General features: G+C 35.1%; 1 non-coding gene across 1 annotated transcript; it reads right to left on the bottom strand.

Moving 5' to 3' along the window:
- Positions 1-3,073: 3,073 nt before the first annotated feature.
- On the bottom strand, positions 3,074-3,181 carry LOC124987691 (U6 spliceosomal RNA). Its single transcript, XR_007109222.1, has one exon. It is a non-coding gene; the product is annotated as a U6 spliceosomal RNA (small nuclear RNA).
- Between the last annotated feature and the right edge of the window lie 8,773 nt (positions 3,182-11,954).

Below are 11,954 nucleotides of genomic sequence, written 5' to 3'. Positions count from 1 at the left end.
TTTATGATTGTTATGTCTTGCTGATCTATGCTTCCCTTAAGCAGTATGAAATGTCCTTCTTTATCCCTTCTGACTAGTTTTGGCTTGAAGTCCACATTATCTGAAATGAGGATGGATACTCCAGCTTTTTTGCTGTGTCCGTGTGCATGGTATGTTTTTCCCCATCCTTTCACCTTTAGTCTATGGGTATCTCTTTCTATGAGATGAGTCTCTTGCAGGCAACATATTGTTGGACTTTTCTTTTTAATCCAATCTGCCAGTCTGTGTCTTTTGATTGATGAGTTCAGGCCATTAACATTCAGGGTTATTATTGTGATTTGATTTGTATTCCCAGTCATTTGACTCATATTTGTTTTTTGACATGATTTGTTTTCTCCTTTATTTGGCTATTCCTTTAGGCTTGCGCCTCCTGTTGCTGATTTGCATCATTGTTTTTCATCTCTTCCTCATGGAATATTTTGCTGAGAATGTTCTGTAATGCTGGCTTTCTTTTTGTAAATTCCTTTAGCTTTTGTTTATCATGGAAGGATCTTATTTCATCGTCAAATTTGAAGGTAAGTTTTTCTGGGTATAAGATTCTTGGTTGGCATCCATTTTCTTTCAGGGCTTGAAAAATGTTGTTCCAGGCCCTTCTAGCTTTTAGGGTCTGGATTGATAAATCTGCTGATATTCTTATTGGTTTCCCTCTGAATGTAATTTGGTTCTTTTCTCTCGCGGCCTTTAAAATTCTGTCTTTATTTTGTATGTTAGGTATTTTCATAATGATGTGCCTTGGTGTGGGTCTGTTGTCATTTTGTATGTTTGGAGTTCTGTAAGCCTCTTGTACTTGGTTTTCCATTTCACTCTTCAGATTTGGGAAATTTTCTGATATTATTTCGTTGAATAGATTGTTCATTCCTTTGGTTTGTTTCTCTAAGCCTTCCTCAATCCCAATAATTCTTAAATTTGGCCTTTTCATGACATCCCATAATTCTTGTAGATTCTGTTCATGATTTCTTACCATCTTCTCTGTTTGGCCAACTTTGTTTTCAAGATTAAATAATTTGTCTTCAATGTCTGAGGTTCTGTCTTCCAGGTGTTCTATCCTATTGGTTATGCTTTCTATAGAGTTTTTAATTTGGTTTATTGTTACCTTCATTTCAAGTATTTCAGTTTTTTTTTTTTTTCAGTATCTCTAATTTTTTATTGAAATGATCTCTTGCTTCCTGTATTTGGTCTTTTAACTGTTGATTGGTGCGATCATTTAATGCCTGCATTTGCTCTTTCATCTCCTCCTTCAATGCCTGCATTTGCTCTTTCATCTCCTCATTTGCTTCTCTGATTGTTTTAATTATGTACATTCTGAGCTCCCTTTTTGACATTTCTTCTGCTGTGCTGTCATTGGGTTTTATTGATGTAGTATCTAAGTTTGTTTGGGACATTTTCTTCCCTTGTTTTCTCATATTGGTCAGATGTCAGTGGGAATCTGAGATATTGCAGATTTCCTCTATTGGCTTATTGTGTCCCAGTAGATTTCCAGTGTATCACCTCCCAGCCTTCAGTAGCCTGAAGTCTTGGAGGAACTTGATAATGCAGTGCTTCCGAAGAAAGCTGCCCCTAGCCCCCTACTAGTTTCAGGGCTTGGAGCTGACTCTGTGTGGAAAGGCTCTCACTGGGGGCCTGCACCGTGCAGCTGGCCATGTGGGGGGAGCCCACCGCCGGAGTGTGGAAGGCTACCTGGGGAAGACTCTAGCTGCCCTGCCCTGCTCTGATAAGCCACCTCTATCTGTGCCTGCCACCCGGGCCGAGCTTTACCCAGTGGGCAGACTCACCCGTGGCTCTATTTCAGTCTGAGTCTCTCAATGCCTCCCCTTCTTAACTCCTGGGTTCTGGAGCGACTGGGGATGCAGTCACCCTCTAGGCCACCATCTTGGATCGCCCTGTGGAAAGAGCCTGCGGCCGGAGTCGGCAGAGCCGCCTGGAGAAGTCTCTGGCTGCCCTGCCCTGATCCCAGAGGCTGCTTGCAGATCAAAGCTCTCCGTTGGCTCGGGGACTTGTGGCTGGCTCTATGTAGAAAGGCTCTCACTGGGCAGTCTGTTCTGAGAAGCTAGCCTTGAAAGGCGCCTCCCACTGCAGGGGGCCTGGCTGCTTCTGCTAGTTCTATTGATTGCTGAGAAATTAGTGTGGAAGTATCTAACTATATTGGTATGTTTGCATATTTTTCATTTTAGTTTTTGTCAATTTTTGCTTCAGTATTTGAAGATTTATTTATATGAATATATATTTAGGGCTTTTAAGTGTTGCAGAATTGACTTTTTATCATGACATAAAGTTCCTCTTAATCCCTAGTAGTTTTCTTTGTCCCAAAGTCTACCTTGTATGATATTAATTTAACACCTCCAGTTTTTATGGGGTTAGTTTTTTTAATTATGTATATATTTTCTGTTCTATTATTTTTTTTGGTACCTCATATATAATTGAGTATAATTTTTCATTCTTCTGGTTATACCTACATAATTGTATTCGAAGTGAGTTTCTTGCAGATAATTAAGGTTGGATCACTTTATCTAAAATCCACATCAGTGGTCACTGACCTTTGTGTACTTATTTATACTTAATGTAATTGTGTGCTTATTATATTTAATGTGATTGTTAACATGTTTGGAATCAGGACTATCATTTTATTATTTGCTTTCTGATATTTTTTTCCTTTGTTTCTCCATCTCCTCTTTCTTGCTTTCTTTTGGGTTATGTGACTATTTTTAGAATTTCATCTACCACATATTATTATATTTCTTTGAGTATTTTTTTAAAAAAATTCTTGGGCAAGGGTTTACAAATACATATTTTAGTTTATATAGTTCATTAGGGATCAAAATTTTACCATGTGTGATATAGAAATTATATTACCCTATCGGTTTTTTGACACTTAAAATATGTTTTATTGTGACAATTTTCAAATTGATAAAAGTAAAGAAACTAGAAAAATGAAGATTTATACAGATTTCCTGTTTTAACAACATTGCATCAATATTGTTTTGTCTATTCTCCCTGACTTTTTCTCCTTTCTTATTGGTTCTTTTTAGTTATACATAAAAAGATGGAACATGTCACAAAGTTACTTGTCATCCTTGCCACAGGGGCCACTCTAATCTTCTTTGTATTGTTACAATTTTAATATATGTGCTGCTGAATTGAGCATATCATATAGATTTTAAATCTTCCCCTTTATGACATAACTGTCTTATATATCTACATGCTTCAAAAATCTCATGAGAAAACATAATTTTTCTCTTTCAATGATCAAATATATATTAAAGTCTTCAAGAGAAGAAAAATAAACTATTATGTTTACCCAAATATTAACCATTTGTATTGCTCTCCATTCCTGATATTCAAATTTTTTTCTGGTATCACTTCTGAAGAGTTTCCTTTGAAATTATTGCAAAGTAGTTCTGCCACCTGAGTTTTTTCTCTTTTCCTTCATTTGTGAATGTCTTTGTTTCCATAGGATGTTTGTTGAACATAGAAGTCTGGGTGCTAATTCTTTTCTTTAGTTACTTTAATAATGTTGTTTGATTTTCTTTGGGCTTCCATTATTTTTGATGAAAAATTCTTTTTTATTTTTTAATTTTCCACTAGGAGCAATGTGATATTTTTCTCTAGCTGCTTTGACTATTCCTCATCTTTGACTTTTCAGCTATTTGATTTTATGTGTCTTGGACATGGATTTTTTTTGTGTTGAACCTTTCTGGGCTTGCCAAACTCCTAAAAATCTTTAGGTTAAGCGTTCACTAAATTGCAGATTTGTCAGCTTTTATTTCTTAAAATGTATTTCTACACCATACATTATGCCTCCTTTTTTGAGATCTTATAACACAAATTTCAGACCTTCTGGTATTTCCCTATAGGTACCTGAAATTTTTTCCATTTATTAAAATAAAACAAAACAAAACATTTCCTGTATGTAAAAATGATTACAGTTCTGTTGATCTCTTTTCACATTTATTTATTTATTCTTTCCTGTCAGTTCCATTTTGCTGTTATGCCCACCAACTAATATTTTAATTATTTTACTTATTGCTTTAGCCTAAAACTTTCCATTTGATTCTTCCTTATAACTTTTATTTTTATAGTGTCTTGTAACTTTCCATTCATTTCAAAATTTGTCTTCACTTTTTGTAACATTTAAAAAAATCCTTATTAAAGTTTTTTTCAAATGATTTCTGCATTTTTGTAAGTTTGATGTTGACATATATCGATTGTCTTTTTCCATGCAAATCGAGATTACTCTGTTTTTTCTTTACGTAATTTGGAATTGTATCTTGGATATTTTGTATATTACATTATGAGGCTCCAAGTCTTTTTAAATTCCATGGAAAATGTTGACATTTATTTTAACAGGAAAAACCGTTCAATGGCATTCAGGCTATAAGTTCCATCTCGCCTTCTGTTGGTTGTGGTTATACTAACAGTTTTGTTTTCAAAACCTTTTCAATCCATTTGGATCTTCCCAATATACATAACACCTAGTGGTCAATCTGAGACCTGGGAGTGATCTACATAAGAATTTAATTTTCAAAGTCTATGTTTTATTCCTCCTTTGCAGATTTGAGACCTTTTTGATATCAAGTTGGGAAATCCTGAAAAGAAATAAAAATGGTAACCTTATCATTTGTTCTTGTACTTTTAATTTAGGTCTTCCTGAATTACTACTTACTTTTTCAGAGTCCTTGAACAGCTAGCTGCTCTGTGCATTACATCCAAGATTTACAAGTGCAACCATGGGAGAGGCAGGGTGGAGCATGCTAAAAGCATCCTCGTTGTATCTGGAAAATACTATTATATTTAATCACAGCTACAGGAACTGGTATTTACATAGTACCGTCATAGGTTATTTTCCTGTTTTCTGTAATTTTTCTTTACTTATTAGCCATATACAATGGAGTCCTATTATCTCAGAGGGAAGAATGAAAGCTCAGAGAATTTAAACAATACCTGCAAGATTACACGCCCAGAACACAATGTGCTATCAGGGTTTAAACCTATCTTATCGGATGTTAGCATTTATTCTCTTTTGTTATTCAGTACTAACCTATTTCCCATTGAATGCAGAGAAAAATAATGCTACATATTACTAAAATTGAAGTGCAATAAGTTTTGTACTAAATCCTAATGTGCTTTGGCAATCAGATATACTGGGTTAATAAGGAATTTTCACATCATGGAAAGAACTTGTATGTAGAAGTTGTTACAAAAAATGTCATTACATATAGAATGTCAGTATGGATTTGCTATATTTTTCATAGCTTCTTCAACTTACTTTCATTAAAGTTCTTACACTAATCTATTTCTGTGACCTTTTCAGGCAGTATGTCATATGATACCCATCACATTAATAAGCAAGGTAATAAAGATGACCTAATACAACCTGCTGTGTTATAATGCAATTTGACACACCAGTTAAAATGGTGAACTCAATGGTTATACAGTCCTTCAGGTTTGTTTGGTCACTGAACTCTTCAACAAAATATAACTGGAGGGCATTGCCTTTGTCAAAATCTGCCTTCTCAAAAAGTCATTAGCTACATGAAAGAAAAACTAACCCTTTGACACACGAACAATCTCTGCTTTTCTCTGTGTTTCTTTCTCTGTCTCAACCTTCATCTTTGTTGGTTTCTGTTTCTATCAAACCCTGTCCTTCCGTGCACGTTAGTGGATTATTATTGTGACCAATACCATGAATATTGTGTTAGATAACCTGGGTTTGAATTCCATCTTAGCCACCTCCTAGCAGGGTGAACTGGGGCAAGATGTTTATCTCACTGATCCTTGGTTCTTTCATCTACAAAATGGATGTAATGATATTACCTTTCCTATGGTTTTGAGAATTAAATTATATAGTACGTCTAAAAACACTTAACTCCATGCTTGGATATTGTGTCATCATTAAAAGTTCATTATTTATGTTTATTTTGGTTGTGTACAAATGCACTTTGCCCTGAAATTATGATGTTGCATAGTCTGTGTTTTTACCTTCACAGTAATACATGGATTCTATGAAGACAAATAATTGTATTTATACCTGTGAAGTATTATGGTAGTTGAATTAAAAAATAAGAGTTTGGTCATTTCTTGGGGGATTGTCAGATTTAGACTCATTATTTCCTTGTTGACTATCTCAGCCTGAAGTTAATGAAGTATGTGCTGTTCACATGCAGTGACCTTGCAAAGTAATTTGTTTACACTATCAGACAACAGTCATTCATTGTTTCAAATGAGCCATTGATTTTATTTGACAGATGTGAAGACAGTACAGAAATTAGGGTGCAGTGTGCAGACCACCTCTCTTGGCTGACTTAACCAATGACATAATTTTCCTTTATACTCTCAAATCACTTTTGTTCTGAACTCCGACCAATTTATGCCAAGCTCCAGAATATACTTCTCCAAATGACCTGAATCATGAATATTAACATTTGTGCCTGAAGTTCATCTGTCCTGCATGATAAAGAAAGACTGAAGCTGATTAATATTTTATAGCTATGTTTGCAATTATTTGGGGAAATAATCAACTAGTCATAATTCATTAAAGAGGACCTGCTCTTTCTTGTGTACTTGAGGTTGTTTCTCTTTTAAAAAGAGTTGCATGCATGCTTTGAAGAAGAACCCAGTGAAAAAGACATTTCTCTTAATCATGTACCTGTCCAATTTATTGTAATCTAGCCAAGTGAATGGTGACCTGTATTTAAACTAATCTTCCAGATATTAGGCTGTTTGTTCAATGATCTCCACTAAAATGATGATATTAACATGAACGAAGGACACTTCAGCAGTGCCCACAGCTGCTGAGAGTAGTATGATAATTAGGTTTAATGATTGATTGACTTTTCTGGCCAAACATAAATGAATCTAGGAATGGAAAGGTATATCTGATTGCTTTCTCTTTGGAAGATAAATCAGTAAGAAAAATTTTAAAGGTTCCCATAGAGGAAATGTATTAATGACAACATTAACAGGGAGAATGAGAGAGAGAGAGAGAAAAAGAGAGAGACAGATAGACATGAAAGTATGTATTATTACCACTCATATTATTAATGATGCACCTTTGCTTTCTAGTAGAAAAGTGATTATTATTTAATTTTGTAACCAATAAATATTTAGTGAGAACCCACTATGTTTAAGGTACTGAGAATAAGACAGATACACTCCTTGAACTAAATGTTCATACAACAAAGTTGAGAATACAAATAAAATGTAAAAAGAGCCTGTGAGGCTTATAAATGAGATAACACAGTCAATGCCAGGGAGCCAATAGAGGCTTCCCTGAGGGAATAGTAGCTAGACAGAGACCCACAGTTGAGCAGGAGCTGAGTGACTGGTCTCTACAAGCCCAGCACAGTCTCCTTACCTCATGTCCCTTTCCCTACTGGGTAGGTTGTTCTTCCCCAGTCAAAGTTCCCTTTCAGATTTCCAATTATAGTTTTCCACTCCATGTTGTCTCACTGCCACAGGACCTAAACCCCAGTGTTTTTTGCTGGGGAAATTATGGCAATCAATTTCAGTTCAATGGCTGTTGACCTAGGGAAGTTCTTTTTCTACTCTGATCTCTAGATATGACTCAGTAGTACCTGTATCACCTGTTTTCTCAAGTAATGAAAAAATCGAGAACATCAACATCATTCACTAACTGAAAAACAGGCGGACCTCCATCTCTGGAGTTTCTGAAGTCTCAACTTTATTCCCAGGAGAGCACTCTCCACACAGAAAACTTCAGATTGTGGGGAGCTCACACTTCTCCAGCCGGGTGCTTTTCAATATATGTAGGGCCATGAAGAGGCATATTTAGGTATATAAAGCCAGAAATAAGTGTGATACTATCTTTGAGAATATTGATTTCATTCAAGGATTTATGAAAAGCACTAGTAATTTAACCTTTAGTTAGCTGAAGCCATTTATAAATCAAGAGAAACACTGATATAAAGAGAAATAGAATGCAAATTTTGCCAGAATTTAAAAAGATTATACTGATACTTTAAATATTTCAAAATTTAGATGACGCTTTTGGACTATGCCTCCAGGCTCCCTGAGGGCTGTATTAAATTTTCTGTGCAATGCACTCAATGGAGAAGTGTGCGAGGGTTACCCCACGTGCTTCTTGATTGAAAACACAGTAGTCCAGGTATTTGTATTGTTCACACCACATTCTTGTTTTAAGTAGCTATCAAGCTCTCTGTTTCTTCTTTGATAATGTGGACATTTTCTGTGTTCTCCTTTAGAGGAATAATGAAGGACTCTAGGAGAAACTTAGAGTTTGAATAGTTACTACAGGATACAGGCACAACTTAAGTAATTTTCCATTTCTAATTGGTAGCCTGGAAATTCAAGTTGGAAAAAGCCTAGCAGATGTTCTGGCTCTTCCTGAGGATTTAGTGTAAATGTGCTTACTAAGGACCATGGTATTATTTACCACAAAGTTTTCTTGATTCCTAAAATTTCTCAACTCTATCTCCTAAGTAGACCCATGGATTCAGAACTATTTTTCTTCAATACTGGATCATAACCATATGTTAGAGAAAAAAATTAAATACTATGGCATTAAACCCAGAAAGGGGTTGGAGTCTGAGAAGTGAAGCTTGGACATCTAATGCTATTAAGAAGATAATGTTATGTATACAGCATAAAAATGAATTGAAAAACTCCTTAAAATGTACTTTAGGGATCTGTAAAGGTGAAGTTGAAGCAAAAAGATTAGGGAATTGAATCTGGGGATGAAACCAAGCTACTCATTCATTGACCAAATTTTAACAAGTAAAAGGCTTAAAAGCAGACAACAGTAGAGGTACAGTTACCTTAATAAAATAAGATGCAAGGTGCTGGGACTGCAAATTGGTGCAACCATTCTGGAAAGCAGTATGGAGATTATGTAGAAAACTTGGAATGGAACCACCACTTGACCCAGTTATCCCACTCCTCAGCATATACCCAGAGGACTTAAAATCAGCATACTACAGTGACATAGCCACATCAATGTTTATAGGAGCTCAATTCACAATAGCTAAGCTATGGAACCAACCTAGGTGCCCTTCAACTGATGAATGGATAAAGAAAATGTGGTATATATACACAATGGAATATTACTGAGCCATAATGAAGAATGAAATTATGGCATTTGCAGGTAAATAGATGGAACTGGAACTATCATGCTAAGTGAATTAAGCCAGTCTGCCAAACCAAAGCCTGAATATTTCCTCTGATATTTGGATGCTAATTCACCATAAGGGGGTGGGGAGGGAAGAATAAAATTTATTGGATTAGACAAAAGGGAATAAAGGGAAGGGGGGCATAGGAAAAAGAAAGACTGTAGAATGAATCAGATATAACTTTCCTAGGTTCATATATGAATACATGACCAGTGTAACTCTACATCACGTACAACTGAAAGTATGGGAAGTTTAATCCATCTATGTATAATATGTCAAAATACAGTTTACTGTTATGTATATCTGAAAAGAACAAGTTAAAAAATTGAAAAACTAAAAGAATTATCAAACACGAAAAAAAATGCAAGGTGCCTACTGAACATAACATAACTTCTTCCTGCCTTGCATAATCATTTTTCTGGGGTCCTGTCTTCACTGATGTCCAGAAACAAGTGGTTTTAGCAATTAGGGAGAATTGTTTGATTACATGCTGAGTAGACAGTTATTTTTGAACATAAGTTTTGGTGTTTATGGTAGATGAACACATAAATGAAATATTCTTCAAAGTTAATCAACTTGTAATAACATGCATAATCATCTTTAAGTTAGCATGTTCTCTGGTCTATTTTTTATCCCTATGTTTGCAGGCCACATATAAAGCCATCTATCAAATTCTATCATTGATGATTTTTATTGTTCAGTCTTTATTGCTCTGATAACTTCATGCTTTCCTGGGCCAAACTGGTTAGATTTAAATCATTCAATAAACATATATCTGCTGGGACTGTGGCTCCCTGGCAGAGCGCTTGCCTAGCACTTGCCTAGCACTTGTGAGGCACTGGGTTCCATCCCTAACACCACACAAACATAAACAGATAAAATCAAGGTATGCTGTTCATCTACAACTACAAAAAATTCTTTTTAAAAAGAAGGCTATATCTGCTGTGATTTTCTTCACATTAAGGGAAATATTTAAGGTAATTTGCACACAACACTAACCAAAAAGTGTTTTAACCCAGGAATTTAAATACTTGTTCATCTGGAACATCACTGGTCTATAAGTGTATCATTCTGCTTCTTAAAATGTTTTTAATGGACCTACATTGATGTCAGAAAAACGTTGAACTGTTGAGCAGAATGTACTCTGCTCTTTACCTGATCTCCGGACTGCATGTGGCTTTCCAGACTGATGTTTCATTCTGTCCATTTCATCCTTAGTGGTCCAGCTACCCTTAGCGTGCTGTTCTCCCACCCTTTCACACCATTCCATGCTTCTGCAGCTGTGCCCATTGCTTGCCTCTGCCTACAGCACCCTCCATGCTGTGCATATTTTTTAAGACCCTATATCACATCGGTCCTTGTGGGAAACATTTGCTTCACATATTTTGGCAGAATTAGTCCCTTCCTCTTCTGTGCCCTCAAGATCTTGACCCTCAAAAAAAAAAATCTTGTTCCTTATATTAGTATTATATTTATTACAAATCATATTTATATATGTGTATATATATATATACCCTTAGATTAGTAAGGAATGAAATTGGAGACTTTCTTTAAATCATTTTGTACCTTTAGTGCCTTTGACCTTAGCATGTAGTACAGGATTAATTTTTCTCAAATATTTTAATTTGAAAATATGCAAATACATAGAAAACATGCAGAATCATATAATTAGCATGTAAATTCTTCACCTACATTCAGTAATTTTATATCTGCTTAAATCACTTTATTAACTATCATGATATAGCATTCCCTCATGGTTTAGCATATGTAGATATATACGATACATATCACAAATTTATACACAGATATAACACATATCAAACATATGTTATATAGATGGAATGATATATAAATAGATATTGTATCTATCTAGATATATGTTTTTGATTGGATTCATTAACAAAGTGTTGCAAATATCAAATCAAATCAAATACCCGTAAATACTTCAATAATTATTTATTAAAAATACATTTTTCCTACAAATCACAGTAACAAAATTACACCTAATAAAATTAACACAATTTCCCAATATTATGTAACACATGGTTCATAGTTAAAAATTTCCCAAATTTTCCCAAAATGACTTTAGAATTTTTTTTGAAATACAAACTTATTGCTAAATTTTTGATCAAATAAATAATCTGGAAACCCAATATTGGCACAGCTTGAATGTTTTTTTAAGAAGAGAAGTATGAAATGCATATTTGATATTTGAAGTTCTGTTTTCTGAAATGTCAGATTAAAGATGATAGTTATGGAAATTGGCATGAGGCATGTAGGATTTAGATTATAATTGAAAAAACTTAATTAAAGCAAAGCACTACAGCTACATTGGCACTCACTGCAGCAGTGGAAGAGTGTTTGAAAGCAGCCCTATTAGGAGAGAATGACATGAATTAATCTTGGTAGTTATGAAGGCCTCCTCTGTGATTCTGAAGACACGAGAGCACTGGAAGGTCACTGCTTATACACATTATCTAACTAAGTCATTCTTATTTAATGCCGTGCCATAAAAATTCTAGTTTGTATATAGATTGTGGCAGCACATGCAAACTCTCAGGTCATTTTCTACCATTTGCTCAGCTAAAATTGCTTACTGCAGTTCACATTCTTGATCATTGCCACCCACCAATGATTGGGGAAAAATTGCTAAGATATCTACGCATAAAGTGCTGTGTAGCTTTTAAGGGAGGCTTCGGGCTTGTTCCCAGAATTTTCCACTCCAGCCACTCCACAGCCTTTGCTATCATCAGCAAATGCTCTTTGCAATTC

Source organism: Sciurus carolinensis, chromosome 6, assembly GCF_902686445.1.
Source record: "Sciurus carolinensis chromosome 6, mSciCar1.2, whole genome shotgun sequence".
NCBI lineage: Eukaryota > Metazoa > Chordata > Mammalia > Rodentia > Sciuridae > Sciurus > Sciurus carolinensis.
This window is presented reverse-complemented; position numbering and strand designations above follow the sequence as displayed.